Here is an 18,562-nt window from a genome sequence, read left to right on the forward strand (position 1 = left end):
CAGTTTGGGATCAGTCCTGTTCTGGAGAGCTGGGAAGGGGCAGGATGGGTGATTGCTGTGCTTTCCAGGTTTGAGTTCCCCTTAGAGGATTCCTGGTGTCCCAAGATTTGAACATGGATAATCATTACACCCAAGCTGCACTGTGCCTTGATGACCTTGCAGGCATGAACCACACAGGGATCCCACTTTATCATTTACATCCCTGAAAACCCTCCACACAGCCTTCTGTGCCCTTCTGGGAAGCAACATCCCTGCTGAATCCCACCCTCGTGTTGATTAACCTACTCCAGACTCATAAATCGAAGCAAGTAGATTTGGGGAGAGAACTTCCCTGCCTCCAGTAAAACTTGCCTTTAAATTATTTAACAAGCTGCTTAAGCAACTCAGCCATTTTGCATGGAATTTGTCAAGGCTCCATCAGCTCTACCCAGCACAATGTGACAGCCATACTTTTATTATGAGCAAGCGCATTAATCTCGGAATGGTGCTATTTGTTTTCCTCCCTCGCTTTTATGGTGTTTAAAAGCATGTATCTTCTCCTGAAAATCAATAACTGAAGCTATGAATAATAAAAAACACTGCAGTGAATGGCTCGGAGAGATCCTAGGGATGGAAGTTGCGGCAGTAATGACTCTGTTTGCCATCCATTAAATATGGGAACTTGGAAGAATTATGCAGATTATAATAGCTGTATCAACATAAGTATGTTTTGCTGATAGACTTTCCTGATTGGATCCACGGGATATAAGGCTGCTAATCCCTTGTGCAGAGGACCTGATTATATTAGAGTGCTCTGCAGATTTGCTGATAGGAAGTTAAGAAACAATTAAAAAAAAAAAAAAAACCCTTGGCCGGTGTGGGGGGGTTTCTCAAAGCCCCTGTGCTTTGGTTTCTGTGGGTTTTCCCCTGCCTTTGGTGGAAGCCCAGAGCCCAGCTGCAAGCCCTGGTGTAAGTGCTGGGTGGTTTATGTACAATAAGTGCGATTTGCCCCGTGCTGAGCTTTAAATGTCACAGTGCTTCGCGCTGGGGCTGCTCAGCCCGAGGCTTGAGCAGCAATTTGGGGCTGGGAGGGGACCTCAATCAGTGCATGTGTGGTCATAGCCTTGGAAATGCTCATCCAAGTGACCACCTCCTAATTGCTGTTGGATGCTGTGATGGACCCCTCCAGCGTTCCAGTGATGTGGCTGAAGCTCATAATGTGGAGCTGCAAAGGGGGGGTGGGGGGGGGAAAGAACAAAAAACAACCCACCCTGTAATTAAAATAATCAGTTTGCTGCGCACTTGGCACAAGGTTAAACGTCACTGCAGTTCTGTGGGTAAAATTCTGCATGTTAAATCTGCTTATTAATATCACCTTGTTAATGGAGGTGTCACCTCAGGAGGTGACAAGTGTGCTCTCAGGAGGTGACAGCGTGCTCTCCTAAATGACAATATGCTCCACAAAATCTGCTACCCTCTTTTTTTTTTATGATGCTCCAGCACTTGTAAAGTTGGGGAAGCTCAAATTGTGCCCCAGGGAACTGATGGACTTCCCTTGCATGGCTTGGCTTTCACTGGTGAGGCACCTCAAGTGCTGTGTCCAGTTTTGGACACATCATGACAAGAAAGTCATTGGAGGGCTGGAACGTGTCCAGAGAAGAGAACAGAGCTGGGGAAATGGCTGGAGCACCAGGAGTTGAGGGGGCTCAGCCTGAAGAAAAGGAGGCTCAAGGGGGACCTTTTCACTCTCTACAACTCCCTGACAGAGAAGGTGGAGCTGGGAGGGTCAGGCTCTGCTCTCAGGGAATGAGGGACAGGATGAGGAGAAATGGCCTCAAGTTCCACCAGGGGATGTTTAGGTTGGATACCGGGGAAATTTCTTCCTGGAACAGGTAGTTAAGGATTGGAACTGTCCAGGAAGATACTGGAATCCCCATCCCTGGAGGCATCCAAGGAAGGACTGGCCGTGGCGCTCAGTGCTTTGTGGAACAAGGTGGGGATGGGGCACAGGGTGGGCTCGATGATCCTGGAGGTCCTTTCCAACCTAAATGACTCGGTGATTCTGGGAGGATTTACTGCTGTTCTGTAACGCCCTGAGCCAGCTGAGCCGTTTCCATTCCCTACGGGAGGCACAGCCATGTGGAACGTGTCGAAATCCCTCATCCATGCACCTGCTGAGTCTCCTTGCTCCTGTCAGTCCTTGTTCTGCCAGGGGCTGTTTGGTCCTGAGCTCCTGGTGCCTGACAGACACCTTGGCTCCCCTCTGCCTCCTGCATCACAGTCTGCAGAAACTCTTGCAGTTGCTGAAATGAGTGGGAAGGAGGTTGCTGTGCGTTAGGACTCAGCAGAAAAAAGATCCCCCCCAGCCAGCAGAGCTGAATATAAAATTTGAAAAAAAAAAAATTTTTTTTTTTTTTTTTTGAGAGAGAGATGAAAGCACCTTTCCACCAGAATATCTTCCAGCATCTCTGCTCCATGCTGAGGGATTGCCTGGCAGGGAGGGGGAGCACCGAAGTTTTGGTGTCTCAGCAGAGATTCATGTGATCTGTGAACTGATGAGTCTGTGATAGTGTTTTCTCCAGAACTCCTTGGTTTTTGGGGAGAAATCAGCTCTGGGATGGATGGCTTCAGCTGTCCCTCGGTGTGGGGGAGGCTTGCAGTCAGCAGTATTACCAGGAGTGAGATTTTTGTCCTTGTATCTGTCTCCTGGCTTGAATTTGCCTCAAAAAAAAGTATGGCAAAAAAAAAAAAAAAAAAAAAAAGAGTGAAATTTATGGCTTGATGGCGCTTCAGGATGCACAGGACAAACTTTTATAGCTTGAACTCCATCTGGGGTGCGAATGCACTTAATTCTGATTCCCAGGCTGGTGGGGGAACTGCAGTGAAGGTGCTTCATCCATACCACATAACATCAGCCACAGGCCTGGCCTTAAGTTTTCCATACGGCCAACTGGAAGGGTGACGCTGCAGATGGGGTTGGATGAGGAATTTATTCCCAACACTCGTTATTTTATGGTCGGGGCACCCATTCTGCTGGATGCCACAAAGCAGCAGCCTCCCCTCCACCAACCAGCGGCTCATTAGCAAATAAAATCGTTATTTTCGGGCTAAGGCCGCGAGTCAACGCGACGTGAGCGCCACGAAACCCCGAACGTGAACGTGGGGGGGAAGTCGCGGCGATGAATGTCACGCGCAGCTCAGAGGCGCTAATTGAAGGTGGTTTCAACAGAATATTCAATTAATGCTCCGTGCGTCGCAGACAGTCTGGAAAAGGCTCTGTTTTCCTCCCGAGGATCTGTGTTACTGCGCAACAAACAGATGAAAATGAACCGTTTTACGGCCTCCTAATTGAAAGCCGATGCGCCGGTTTTATTAAAATTTTCACGGTGGGGGGAACTGGGGTGCCTCGAGGGCCCCAGTAATGGGATGAAGAAGCTCCCTCTCCTCTCCTGCCTCGCATCCAGCCCCGAGCAAAAGAGGCTGCAAAGAAATGCCTGAGATGTCCCTGGTGGGATCTGCGGCCTCGGCGTCTCTTCTCGCGCTCACAGATCCGTTTTATCCGCGCCCGCCGCGCCCCGGAGAGGAGTGAGGATCCTGGAAACGTTTCTTTGTGGGGATTCGTGGGTGAGGAGATGGGAAATGCTTTTTTCCCCGTCTCTTCTGGGGGTAAAAGTAGCGGTTTCTTCTGGTTTTGAGGCTTTTACCCTCTGTCCTGCTGCTGGGGTGCCACACGTTGGGGAGCTGAAGCTTGTGAGTAGGAGGATGTAGCAGAAGCCCTGTCATCTCTCCAGGGCAGACTGTCCCTGAGGTTGCTAGGAATGAAATAATTAAATGGGGAATAAAATAATTCAATGAGAATTTTTCTATTTTTTTTTTTCCTCCTGTCATCCTGCTCCACTGCATTTCCCAGCCAGTGCTGGCTGAGGGGAAGCTCTTGAGGACATGGCTGAGGGTGATTTGTTCCCTTCCTCCATCATTTTACCAGCCCCTCTCTCTCCTGACTTCTCAATTCCCAAAGGTTATTGGCAGGGAGTTGTTATGTATTAGAAGCAAAATGCCTGGACCGGTGTTGTTGTTTCTGGGTGCTGGGAAGCAGCAAAAGGAAGATGTTTTCCACTCAGCTTCCAAAAATCTCTGTTTGATGCATGGAAGTTGTTATCTGAGCCCTTCTGTGGTGATTCTTCAGACTATTAATTTATGCCCTTGCATCCAATGATGATTTAGCTATTTTAAAGCCTTATTTATGGTGAGTTCCTCTCCCCACTTTGCCATGGTGATGTTGTTGTGACAATGGGAATTTACAGTTCTTCCTGACGTGAGCCTGTAAACCAACCTGCTGGATATTTTTGTATTCCTACAGGCCTAATTTGTAACATAAAGCACTTAATAATTGTTATTAATGAACCTGCTGTGGTCGGTCTATAGACCCAGCTGGAAATCACATCTGCTGGCAGATTTGCAGCAAACTCTTCTGAGTTGAGGGAGATGTGAGCAGCCAATGGTGGTGCCTGAGGATCCTGCTTGGGATGTGGTTTTTTTTTGGGGGGGGACAAAAATCATGGAAATCTTAAAATCTAAATGGCTGCTGGGTGAGGGAGGAACATCAGAACAAAGAGGATTAAAAAACCCCAGCTGCTGGTTTCTTAGGGACAGGGTTTTTGGGACAATTTACATCCGTGCTGATAAACAATTGCCAAGGACTTTAGCAAACATCCTCAGGGATTTTCAGACCCATTCCTCACTTGAAGGGAAAGCAGCCAAGCTTTTTGCAGCCAGTTAGTGATTTCTGACTAGTTCCAGTCTGGGATATCCAACCTGGGATGGAAAGATAATGGATGCTTCTCATTTTTTTTGCCCATCTCCCCCGCTGGGCTGTGTGACCTTGAGAAAGGTGTTTAATCTTCATTCCTGGCTGGAATAAGGTGATGCTGTGTTCCTTTGGGTTGTGGCCAAAATGGTGTGAAGATACAGGCCCAGCACAAGCTTTATTGGTAATATCTTTGATTAAACCCAGAAAATCTCATTCCTGGTAGTCCCTGTTATTTATAGAATCACAGAATATTGGAAGGGACCCACAGGGATCATCAGGTTTGAGGATATTCACTGACCTGGGATAACAGGCTCAGCCCTGAGTAGAGGCATCTTCATTACAAACAGCAAATTAGAATATTTTTCGGAAGTGCACTGACTCTTTCAAGCCATGATGTCAGTAATTAGGTGACTCCAGAGGGTTTAATCATCTGATCATCCCCCAGCTAAGCCTTCCTTTTCCAATCCACATCCCCGTTCCTCGACCATGGCGTGGGGAACGAGGTTAATTCTTCCAAGAATCACAAGCGGGTCTTCGAGAGGAGGATATTTTGCATAACTGGTTTCTGACAAGGCCTAAAATACTATTTGGAGTTCCATGAGTGCTAATTTACGCCCTTTTGCACCTTGGTTACGTGGCAGTGTTATTTATGATGCGAGCTCAGCTCCACTCTGTGTGTGTGTGTGTGTGGATAATGGAGATGTATCGCTCGGTGTGGCGAGAAGCTATAAAAGAAATGGGGAGATTGTTTCTCTGCAGTTATGGACTTAATTTTTTAATGTGAGCTATGAGAGTGATGTGATCTGACAGTCAATAGGAAGCAGGATTTATTTTTTGGGGGGAGGAGGGAAGGAATAACTTTTTTCTGGAACATGGTTTGGGTTTTTTTTTTAAGCTCCTGCTGAGCCTCAGCGCTTCTCCTGGCATTTGAAGTGACTTGGAAATCAAAATAGTGGGTATTGACTTGTCGCTTCTTTGTTTCTCTTAAATATAATTCTCACATTTAATTAAAGCTTAAATCATATAAAAATTTAATCCTGTATATTTGATGTGATACAGGAAGAGGTGAAACAAATTGTGTTCTGCTGTCAGTTTGACTGTTTCAAGCACTTCCACTTGATGGAAAGGGTGACTTTATTCTCAGCCAAGGCATGAATTTTGAAATACAAAGAAAATACATTTTCATGCCCTTCCACCAGCAAAATTCTGTCTTCAGCTGAGAGATTTGGTGAAGGTGGCTTTGATTTGAAGGGGAACAAAATACTGCGTTTCCAAGCTCCTTTAAAACGTTTCAGGCAGGGACATATCTTGGGTTTGCATTACTTTAGTTATGTCTTTTTTTGCAAAAGCACAACAGGGAAACAATTGGGGGAAAACAAGGCTGAGGTTAAAAAGTTGTTTTGAAACAATGCAAATACCGGATTTGAGGAGTATCAAAGCAGGATGATTCAAAGTTGTCAGATGTGATTTTTTCCCCCCCCTCTCTACTGTGAAACGAAATTTCTGCAGGAAAAAAAAAAAACACCTGACTCTGCAGAGCTCTTCCCTCCCAACAAATCTCCTCTCTCTGACGGGAAGCGGTTCCATCCCAGCTTTTTCCAGTCAGACCTGCGACTTACCCTTCCCTGGGCCAGATTTATTCCTTCTCTCAACATGTTTCCTTGTAATAGAGGCGGCCCCAAAGCTCTGGGAAAGGAATCAAAACAGCTGCAGGTGCTTCAAAGGGTGGAAGTCGCTCCAGCACATCGTGTCAGATGTCCTGCGACAACTAATCCGGCGTGTGATGTGACCCCTTTCCAGGTGTCCCTGCCTCTCTCAAAGACCTTGAAAAGAGCCCTGATAGACTGAACTCAACTCCTGCTTGAATCACCTGCCTGTGGAAGCGTCCCTGTGAAAATGCAGGGGACTGGGGGATATGAAAGACGCGCCAGGCAGATGAAATGAGAAACGAGGGGAAAGCAAACAGCACACACGTGGGCAGGGGGCGTGGGAGTGAGATGGAGAGAGTAAAGGCTTTACTGCAAACAGTAAAAGCCAATCTGAAGCCATCAGGGTGGACATAAAACCAACAATTCACCGCCAGCCCGTGGCAGTAAATCATGGGTGAGCTCCACCTAATGATGAGGAGCGCTGGTGTGTGCACAGGCAGCTCAGGGTGGGGAGGAAAGAGGTTTGGATGAGCAAAAGGGTCCATGTGCTGCTAGAGGAGGGTTTACAGGCTAAATATGTGCAAAACCTTTCTCCAGCGTGGAGGAGAGGAGCAAAGGGGAGACCTCAGTGCTGTCTGCAGCTTCCTCATGAGGGGCTGTACTGATCTTATCTCTGTGACAGGGACAGGACCCGAGGGAAGGGCTGGAGTTGGGTCAGGGGAGATTCTGCTGAATGTTAGGAAAAGATTCTTCCTCCAGAGGGTAGTTGGCACTGAACAGGCTCCCCAGGGCAGTGGGCACAGCCCCAAGGCTGCCAGAGCTGCAGGAGGGTTTGGACAACACTGTCAGGCACGTGGTTGGATTGTTGGGGTGTCTGTGCAGGGCCAAGAGTTGGACTCTGATCCTTGTGGGTCCCTTCCAAATCAGGATATTCTGTGATTCTATAAAATCAATGGCTCATCCTGGCTGAGTTCATAAAAGGCACATCATCAGCTTCATGGGACAGCCTGGAGAATGCAGTGAAACTGCTGGTTCTTGGCTTTCCTGTGTTTTTGTAGCTTCCTGGGAGCTCCTCACAGGAGTAAAAGTAGATCTGTGTTTTAGTGCATTGAGGTTTAAAGTAACGCCCATAAGAAATGGAAGGATTCTATTGTTTAGTCTTCAAATCTCACCCCTATGTGATGCACAGGATGCTTGTTAATATTCTCTTGGAAGGCTGCTCCTCATCATTCTTCACTTCTCACATTGCATTTAAAAATTTTTCTTTAACAGCCATCGCTTAAAATCTTCTTTGCAATTATGGTTGTTAAAAAAAAAAAAAAACGCCACAACTTAAAATCCCCAAGGTCAAAGCAGTCTTTTCTTTATATGGCTCACAATAAATTACTTGAAGTCTATTCATAGCATAGGGAAGACCTTTTTATGTAGAAAGGATCATTATAGAGTTGCCAGGTCGTTAATTACATTGGGTTCTTCTACTTGCTATGTGAGTAATTTCCATGAAGCAGCGAAGATCCTGGTGAGAGATAATGCACTAAAAAGTGTATTAAAATGCTCCAAATGTCCTTTTGCTCATATCTGTACATCAGTCAGAGCGACAACTGATTCCAAAAGGGCACTGCCAATTTAAATCAATAAACTTTTACTGGTGTGACTGTGACCCGTAGAGAGATTTGGAGCCGGGGCAGGGGGCTGGGAGCACACTTGTTGTTGATGCTCAGAGGTATTAAAGTTTAATAGACTCTCCAGACAGTCCCATCCTGGCTGTCTGTGATGTTGGTGCTATTCCAGAGTCACTCCATGGCAGGCAAGGCAGGGATGCAGGTGCAGGAGCAGAATCTGGCCCTCGGTGCCTTATTTACCAGCCCCACCACCTGCTTGAGGAGATAAAGCAGCTGCTATCTTTGCAGCTTGAAATGTGACATTCAGCCAGTGATGTGCCTCGTCCCCTCAGCACTTGAGATGCTTGTTGATTTTTCTTAAATGTCACAGGAGTTTTTGAGCCTGATTGGAACTGGGCTCGGGCGGCAGCGCTGTCACCTCCCTCACGTCTCTCCCACGAGGTCCTGTTGGGGTGTGGTGGTCTGTTAAAATGTTGATCTGGGGGGAAATGAGCCCTTTTTTTACCTGCAGGGAGAGATTTTTGCTGTGATTTCTCTTAACTCTACCCCTTTCCGTAGGCATTGGTGTGGGGCTGGGCTGTTCTCACCCTGTTCTCCTTCTACCCCACAATGACCAGAGCTGACCGGTAGATAAGGGCAACATGGCTTTTTCTAAGGTACTTTTGCTTAGAATGGTGGCCAAAATAAATGTTTTTCAAGGGAAAACTCAACCTATTTTCTCAGCATTTTTCTCCCTAAGCTCCATCAGAGCAATCCCAAGGCATTCCCTTTCAAGCTGAGGCATGGCCCTTGTCCCCCACTCACCTTGGGGGTGATGGGATCACTTGGTGGTGATGGCATCAGGAGGAAGAGGAGGTTTCATCTTCCAACCTTGGCTCCCACAAGGAGGGCTGTGGTGGTTTTGGGTAAACCCAGGCAGGTCTCCTCCTGCCTCCATCAGGTCTGTGATGGGGGTTTGTGGCTGGGAAGGCAACTCATGCTCTCCCAAGGTCTCTAAGCCCCAGTGGTTTGCCAAACCCTCGTTAGTAGTCCTACGAACCTGGAGGAGAAACTTTGTCTGCATGGAAAGGACAACTGTCATCATCAATGTGGCTTTAAGGAGAGTTGGTGCTTCAGATTATTGAGGTCTTGAAAACATGGAGCTGACCAGCTGCTCTAAATCAGCATTACTCTATAGCCTTAAAGCTTTCTACCACCCCCTTAAAGCTGGATATCATCTCAAAGCTGGAAATCATCCCAAGCCTGGAAAACAGGTGGGTTTTTTAAAGCTGTGGAGACAGAAGTGTTCAAGGCCAGGTTGGAGCAATCTGGTCTAGTGGAAGGTGTCCCTGTCCGTGTCAGGAGGTGTCACAAGATGGGCTTTAAGGTCTCTTCCAACCCAAACCCCCATGGGATTCTTTGACGTGTGGGTTGTGAGGAAGGGGAGGAGGAAGCAGCACAATGTGCAGCCACAGCATCCCAGGCACTGCTCTTGTGCAGGTCGAGGAGCATTTCCAGCAGCTCCAAGGGCCTGACAGGAGCTCTGTTCCCCCCTTTTCCAAGGGACACGGTGGTCATGGGGCAGGACAAACGTGCTGTGTCTAATCATGAGCTCAAAACCTTCGCCATCAAACCTCGAGCTCTTCACAGCCTAATTACAACTCGCCCGGTGCATTGGCTACGAGGAGCAATGAAGATACAATCACTGCTCTTATTTGTCCTCCCTGGCTCCAGCTGTTAAAACAATTCCTCCTTCACAGCCCAGCCAATTTCATGGCTTTCATGTGTCCCCACCACTCCCAAATCCCGCCTGTGAGGAGCCACGCACCAGAATCTCCATGAAAGCAGCCTATTTCCTGCGTGAAGCCCGTGAAATTGGGGAAGATAATATTTTCAGAGCTGCTGGGACCCTGATTGCATGTTTGTTTGAAATGACAGCTTATGTTGTCTCTCTCTTTCATTAGGGAGGTTCAGCGCTCGCGATGTTATTAACTAACAACAGCACTCACTGCATATAAACATGATTCCACTGAGACACTCCAAGGAGCACTTGAAGGCAGAGGGGAGGGAGATGCAGAAGGAAGAGAGATGTGATATTTCTTCCTTCTTTTTTTTTTTTGGCTCCCTTTCCAGAGGAGCGAAGGCCTAGAAGAGATTTTTAACTCGATTAGAAGCTTGGAAGAGTTTTGTTTTGTACTGAATGCCCTGGCAGCGAAGGGAACATATCAGGCTCCAGTGTGGGGTGTCTGGAATTCCTGCAGTGCTGGGCTCTTCCAGGGATCCAGGCAGAGCATTGGGAAGCTGCTTTCTGTATAAACCAGTGTCTAAAAGATGAGTCTGAAACAAAACCTTCCATCTCAATGTTGCTGGCATGGCACAGGCTCCACTGGCCACTCCTGCCACACATTAATCCATGTATCAAAATTAATCCATATATTAAAAACTATACATTAAAATAATGGCATGTTGACAGATTTTACAGAATATTCTGAGTTGGAAAGGACCCACAAGGATCATCAAGTCCAGCTCTTAAGTGAATGGCCCATATGGGGATGTTGACAACCTTTGTTACAGCAAATGATATAAAAGCAGGTATTTCCCCAGACTTGGATGTGTCAGGAAATTTGGTGATTTGTTCTTGAAAGACCCTCCAAAACTCTCTGAAAAGACAAAAATAATCTGCTTCCAGCCCCTCTAACACAGTGGATGGTTTAGAATGATGGCTCATCCCCAGCCCTGGGAAATCCCTGGGGATTTGGAAGTTTTTCCTGGTGCCTGTGATGGGAGCTGGGACTGCAGGACTGTCTTATCCTGATCCAGTTTAGAGACAGGAATCAGTGTGGACTAATGAAACTGTTGCTGGAGGGGGAGGGAAAGGAAAAGGGACTTTTCCAGTTTTATAACTGGATGCTGAGTTGCTGGAGTTTCCATGGACAGAGCTAAAATACTCCACTCAAAATTCCAGCAGATTCCCACCAGTGCCTCCAAATCTCCCTGCCCCGAGCCTTGCTGTGCAGCTGAGGGGCAGTTGGGCTGTGAAAACAGCTCCTTCCTCAGGTTCTGCTGGCACCATGAGCTCCATAAGGGAAAGTAGCAGTGTCTGGAAGTTGATATGATAGTGAGGATGAAACAGAGCTCATCCCTGGAATTTGCCCTTGGAAATCCCGGAGGCAGCTCTGCCTGCAGGAGGCTGTGGCTGTCACATCCCTGGGTGGGATTGCCAGGAAAACAACAGCTGGTTATCCTGTTGGGACTGGGGCTTTGCCCTTAAATCTGTGCTGAGGGAGGGAGAAGATGAAGGGGTTTGGTTCATCAGCACCCAACCCCCGTGCTGGATGTGCTGCTCACTTCCCATGCTGCTGTTGCTGCCTCTTATTAAACATAAATAGCTGTGAAATGGGCTGCGGGAGAGGGGAGGGGGGGAGGGATTTATCCCGAGGTGTGGAACTTGCTTTAAATGAAGCCACTCAAGTTGTTTATAGCCAGGACTGCCCATTATAAGATCCTGTTTGCAGCGAGTTAACTCTCTGCCAAGCGATAATTGTTCAGGCTCAAAATTTCCATGCAGAAAGTCTGCCTGGGGCTACATGAAACTGGGGGGAGAAGGGGTAGGTTTTATCCGGTTTAAAGGAAAAAAAAAAAAAAAAAGAGTAACTTAACGGAGCTGAAGAGATCCAGTCTCTCCATGAGATGGAGGCAGAGACTTGGAGTTTGGCAGTGGGGATGCAGAGCCTGCAGGAGCTGGGCTTGAGCAGTGGGAAGAGCAGGGAGAGATGGGTCTGGTGAGAGATGACAGTCTATTTGCATTACTACCACTCGTAAACAGGAGATTGTGTGTCGCGTTCAGCCCCGTTATGGGCTGGTTGGTTCATGTGGGTCTCCTGGCTAGAGAGGGAAAAGGTTCAGGGGGATTGTTAAAAGGGCTGCATGAGAGGTATAACAGTTTAGGAGATGGCAGAATGCTCCTTTTCTGCCTTAATTTGGCCATTTGCATGGGTTTGTTCGCTGTGATCGTTGGGAATGATGTGACTGGGTGTTATTTTCTCTGCGGGAGTGCTCTGCCTGCTGCGAGGCAGTGGGAGCTGCAGTGCAAACACACCTCCCTGGCTTCTGTTTTATCTGTCCCGCCTGCAGGAATAACCATGGACAGCAACAGGCCAGGAGAGGCTGGAGATGTCCTTGGATGCTGCTTTCCAGCATCCTGTGCCTTGGTGAATCCCAGAAGGGATGGATGTGTGAGACTCTTCCTTTTCTCTCTGAATTCGATCTCTTACTGCCTTTGCCCACACTTGTGCCCTTCACAGCGCCCTGGTGCAACAAGTTGGAGTTAATTGTGTGTGTTTGCTCGGAGAAAACTCTTTATTTTTACACTTGAAGTCGGCAAAAACCCAGTGCCTCAACTTCCGAGCTGCCTTTGCTTCACAGCGCCGGTAGAGGAATCCAGGGAGCTGCACCCTCTCCCTCCCCCAGGCAGGAATTCTGGGCTGTGGAGGTACCCAGGCCCCTCCCCGAGGGCTGGCAGTGCTGTCTGGATCCCTCCCTGCATGTGCCAGCTGATTAGAAAGCAGAGGAATGGCAGGAGAAAATGAAAACGGGAAGGAGCTTGACAGCCCATGGAGAGGTATTTCAGCTGCAACACAAAACATTTGGTGGTAATTATAGAATAACCTTCATTTAAATGCAAATAAGCCTGTAATTAAGATAAGGGCTCTGTCATTTGCCAGTATTCCTCCTTCCCTCCCTTGCCAGCCATGGCTTTGGAGATGTTCCCCATCTCGCTGTGGTGCTGCGTGTTTGTCCGGGGGCTCCTGTGGAGAGGGATGAGTGACAAAGGAACCCGGTTCTGCTGCCCTTGGAGCCCATCCCAGGCAAGCAGAGGAGTCTGGGGTGGGGCTGTGCCCCGCTTGGACCCTGTGATGACAACTTCAGCTAAAACCCTCTCTCCAAACTCCTCTCAACTCAGCCTTTTGACAGCTGGGTTTGGGCTGTGCTTGGATGTTGTTGAGATGAAGAGCTTCTCCACGGGCCACACTGAGGCTGTGGTGCTCAGCAGGGTCTGCAATGTCCTGCTGCATCTGGGAAGAGCTTGGGGGATACATTTGGAGCCCAGTTCCTTCAAGGTCAGGGCGGTCCACAGCTCCCATTGCACAGGAGAGGTGCGAGCAGCTCTTGTGCAGGGTATTTACAGCCTTCCTGTAGTGAGGGCTGGGAGGAAAAAGATGTTACACTCTGGCCTGAAACACTGAAAACCCACTTAGTAGGTTGAGTTGGAGTGAACTGCAAAGGTACTGTCCACACAGGGCTGGGTGTGGTGTAATAATGGGATAACAACACTCACCATTCCATCGGTGTCACAGCACTGACAAAACACACAGGACGACTTGTAACCCTTGGAAATGAGTGCGTGGGGGGGCAGCATCCTGCCGTGGCATCCTGGGAGCACTTGCACAGGCACCAGCTGGGTTTCCAGTGGTTTTCCTGGCTGGGGAGGGAAACCAGAGCCCTGGAAACAGCCACTGCTGGAAAGGTTAACCAGCAACCTTTGCTTAAACTGTCTCAATCTGTAGGAAATGTTATCTCTCTGCCTGACTAAAGATATGTGAGCCGAGGGAGCGGAGATGCTCCCGGATTGTGTTTATCTAGGCCTTTGAAAGGGCGTTTGAGGAATTAACTCGGCAGCTTAGGAGAACTTTAATGTTCCGATAAGTGGCTGGGGCTGCGTCTCCACCTGCCATGGAGCACCTCCGTGGCCTGCTTAGGAGGAGGGAAACTCCTCATCCCAGCTGAACAAAAGCTGCCAAAATGCCCAGTACCTCTAACACCTCTTTCTTCCCAGGCTGTTCTTCCCTGCTGGGAGCAGGGAATGCCGTCCAGGCCCATCAGCAGAGTTGGGTGATGCTCAGGCTGAAGTGACCTCCCCCAGGCCCATCTGCACTGCAGGTTCCCATGCAAAGGATGCCTGGTACATTCATTTATTCCCTTTTTCTTGTCCTTCTTCCATTGGAGGCTTCTGCAGGTGGCAGGGAGGAAGAAAGGCAGGCTCAGATCCTTTTTGCATTGGAAGTGGAGGCGACTCCAAGTTGGCTCCAGGAGCAGAGTCTGAGGTGCTTTCTGGGGTTGATGGTGGGATTTTGGGACTGAGACTTTTCCATTCAGTGGCTCCTGGAGCTGGAGGTAGAAAGGCAGCCAGAAGCAGCTGGAGTAGGTGGTGGTGTGAATGATTTCCTCTGGTCCAGGGCAGAGCAGGAGACCTCATCCCCCCTAAGATGTGATGCTAAAGAGAACACATTTCCCTCAAATCCTGGCATCAGGATTTGCTCCTGAGATTGCTGTGCTGAGCAGGGGAGGTGGGAGAGGCTGCAGTGAAGGGTTTTCCTTGCTACAGAGGACCAGAACTTTACAGCCTGCTGGCCCAGGTGGTTTCTGTGCTCCCAGAATGGTTGACCAACCATTCTCCAGCCAGAGAGAGAGAGCATGGGGGAGTGTAAAGGTGCAATTAAACAGCAAGACACAGCAGGAAGCCCTCAGGCTGCTCAGGAAAGTCCAAAGGAAAGAAAGGAAAGAGGCAATTTACTGGTGGAAGTGTTGAATATACACAGAACATGTCAATACAACTCTGCTTTTAATATTTGATACTGGCCTATGAATAATTCCCACTCGGTTTAGTGACTTCTGAAGTGATGCTGGGGCAGCAGTAAGTGCCTGGACTTGGGATAAATGCTTGATAAGGGTAAGAAGGGGAAATAAACCCCGGGGGGAAAGTCTTCCCGGTGCCCACGAGGTGGCAGACAGTGCCCACGAAGGCACCTGAGCACCCACCAGCTGGGCAAGGGGTGAAACCACACCTTGGTCCAAGCTCCCAGAGTGGCCAAAAACCCCAGCACCTGGGGCTCTTTTAGCACATCCGAAGTCAGGAGCTGCTTTTGCACCCCAAAAAATGGGAGAAGGTGAAGAATTAAGGAATGGTCTGAGCTGGGAGGGACCTTAAAGCTTGTCTTGTCACCTTCCACTGGCCCAGGTTGCTCCAAGCCCCGTCCAACCTGGCCTTGGACACTTCCAGGGATGGGAAGAGAGACAAAGAGGACCTTCCATCCCCTTATTTCCTCTAAGATGGAGTTAGTGCTCATTCCCTGTTGCAGCCAGGCTGATGGGCCTGCTCAGGATTTCTGCCATGGTGATGGACTTGGGAGGGGAGCCCTGTTCCCCTGAGGAGGCATTGCCTGGTGGGGAGGGGGAGGGTTCCCATCATTAACTGTCTAATTGCTCTCCCAGGCTGAGCAGAGGGCTCAGTGTCAGTCTCCTGATGCTTTATTGATTACTGCCGCTTGGAACTCTTCATTTCTTCATTTTCTCCCTTTCCTCCCAATCCAAGCAGCTGGTGGGTTTTTGGCTCCCTCCTCCCAGCCTCTCTGAAATCACTTTGAAGATTTTTATTTTTTTTCTGTGATTTCCTATGTGTTAAATCCGTTTTTAAGTTGAAAAAAGGAAGGATTGAACCCTGCAGAGGGAATGAGGGGGGTCCACAGCTGGGATAGATGGAGGGAACATTGAGGTGCAGCAGGAGGAGTGTGGGTTGGTGCATTTGGGATGCAATCCCACCTCCATCACCCATCCCAAAACTAACCGTGGAGCACAGCAGAGGGCAGCAAGGCCCTGCTCAGCCAGTCCACCCTGCTCCCCCCTCCTTGCCCCTACAGCCACAATAGTTCATGTGCTACAAACAGCCCCAATTACAGTATTGATCTCCTCCACGCTGGGAGCTGATGGTGGGTCCCTCCCCAGCTGCCTGGGTAAACAGAGCTCTCCATCAGCAGGCACTCCGTGAATGTCACGGAGCAACTTCCTCCTCATCCCGAGCGGGCAGAGCGCTGCAAGGGAAGGAGGGGCCACCGTGGGAGGAGCAGGAAGAATTTGGGTCCTTCCACAGCCACTAGGCATTTTTTTTCTGTGGCCTTAAAACTGGATTTCTTTGCCAGGGAAATGTCCATGGCAGGCTGCAGGCAGCGGGTGGGTGTTTGTGCTGGAGGGTGATGACTTGTTGATGGGACTGTATGGGGCTTCTCATTTTCCATGGGTTACTTAAGTGTGTTCCTGGGAAAGGGGAGTGCTGCCCACCAGAGGAACCCTTAATGGAGTGGTGGAAGAATCCTAGAATTATTTAGGTTGTCCCCCTAAGGTCAAGTCCAACTGTTTTTCCAGCACTGCCAACCCCATCCCTAACCCCTGTCCCCAAGTGCCACATCCACATGGCTTTTAAATCCCTCCAGGGATGGGGACTCCACCACTGCCCTGGGCAGCTGTGCCAGGGCTGGACAACCCTTTGGGAAAATGGGATGTGGTCCATGGTCCGTTGTCCAAGTTAGATCCAGCTTTTTTTATTTGCCTTACATGACATGCCTGGAAATTAAATTACTTGCTCTACCCTCAAGGGATCTCATCCCCAGCAATCTCACATTTGCTTTAGTTTTGGTGGAGAACACCACGGCTGGGTTTGGTTTGGGTTTGGGTTTGGTTTGGGTTTGGGTTTGGTTTGGGTTTGGTTTGGGTTTGGTTTGGTTTGGTTTGGGTTTGGTTTGGTGTGTGCCAGCCTTGATTGCTTTCGTGGCTGAGCCAAAACAATTCATCACTTGCAAAGCCCTGGCTGCAGGGCAGGTCCTTGGGGACCAGGAGTGGAATATCCTTCCTGGAACACTTGAAGTTCAGAGTAGACGGGACCAGACAAGTGTGATGGATAACGATGGGTCAGGAGTGGATGAGACCTGCATTGTTTTCTGGCTGGCAATGCAATGGTTGACCATGCAAAACCCTGCAGTGTGTGGGGCATATTAATCTGCCAGACCTCAGACTGGAAACCTCCTCATGCTCTCAGCAGCTGGATCCCAGCTCAGGAAGGTTCGTTGTCTTTGCAAGCCCAAGGTGAATGAATTTTTTTTTTTCCCCCCTCATTTTATCACTCTGGTCATCCTGTGCTGCTGATGTGGATGGAAATCAGGAGGGTGCAATGCTTGCTTTGGGAAAGCTGCTTCCCTGCTCTGTCCCCCTGCAGGGACCACTGTGCTGAATGAGCAGAGATTTGCACGCTCTGGTGGAGCTGATCCCACAGCACTGAGGATCCACCACAGCCAAGGAAACCCATGTCCATTAAGAAATGGGGTTCCCAGCAGTGCTTTCGCTGACTTTAATTAAAATATTGAGGGCCCAGGGGCTTCCTGCTGTCCTTGGGGTGGGATGCTTGAGGAACAGAGAGGAGGACTGTGTTCCTTGGCAGTGCAGGGTGACTTGGTACCTGCTGGTGGAATCAGCCTTGTTATCCCTGAGCTGTTAAAATCCAATATCTGAGTGTGCACAAGGTGATAAGGACAAATGGGGAAAGCCAGAGGTTTCCCTTCCTGGTGTGCTCTTGTGCTGGCTGAATTAAATGGTCCCAAGCTCTGTTCTGCAGTGCTGCTGGAGCGTTCAGCCTCATCTGGAATGGGCTGGGTTGATCCCAGCCTGACTTTTGAGGTGTGTCTGGCTTGAATTATCAATAAGCAGCTTGTGTGGGGAAGAGTGTCCCAGCAGGTGTGAGATGCAGTGGATGAGTTGTCTACTTTGAAACAAGGTCCTGCTTGTGCTCCTTTGGGTGGGGGAGTGTGCTGGGAGTCTCAAAGGACGTCATTCCTTACCTACCACGGGGTCCTGAGGGCTCTTCTCTGGCTTTTCAGGCTCCCTGAGCAACCACAATCCAATCAAGCCAACGGGACAGCTCTTACCTGTGGGGGGATTCACCAGGAAGGCTGGCAGGGAAGCAAAATTCAAACCCCCCCATTTGCATTCGTCCACCATTGCAATTTGCAGCCAAATAATGAGAGTTGGGTGCTGAGGGAAATCCAGAGTTGCCATAACAACCAACAAACTGTAATTAGTCCAAGAGTTGAGGAGAGGGGTCCAAAGAACTGGTGGGGAAAAGGAGCTGCTCTTTGAGGGATGCTGATTGAGATCAGAAAGCCTGGGCACGAGTGTGTTGTGGGAGAACTAATCTCTCCAGAAGCTGTGTCTGACTTTAGGTCCCCCAGTAGAGTTGTTTGAAGTCGTATAAACTCTGGGTTTTCTGATGTTTTCACTTCTGGAGGATTAGAAACACCCCATGTGTCGAGGCTGCTGCTCTCGATGCGTGACTGGGTTGTGCTGGTGGAACTCTGTGGGCTGATTAAAGGGGCTGATTAAAGTTTTTCCGTGACCTGGAGACATGTGGGATACGAGGAGGAGCAGAGCTTGAGGAACCAGGCTGAGCTGTGGGAAGGGCTCCTTCAGCTCATCAGAGAGATCAGGAGTGAAGGTTGGAACCTGCTGAGTAACCAAAATGTGTGTTGTTGGCTGCTGTGGCCACAAGAGCCTCTGCTGAGGGCAGGTTTAACTTCCCAGTTTAGCTGGGGAGGCAGGTGGGGATCTGGCAGGGCTGTGTTTTTGGTTTTTGTTTTTTTTTTTTTTCCTAAAAAAAACCACTTTTCCTCTTTCATTTCACTCATTTGGGGACTTTGTTA

This window comes from Empidonax traillii, unplaced genomic scaffold (assembly GCF_003031625.1).
Source record: "Empidonax traillii isolate 1590-97213 ecotype Southwest subspecies unplaced genomic scaffold, ASM303162v1 scaffold1444:size425056, whole genome shotgun sequence".
Lineage (NCBI taxonomy): Eukaryota > Metazoa > Chordata > Aves > Passeriformes > Tyrannidae > Empidonax > Empidonax traillii.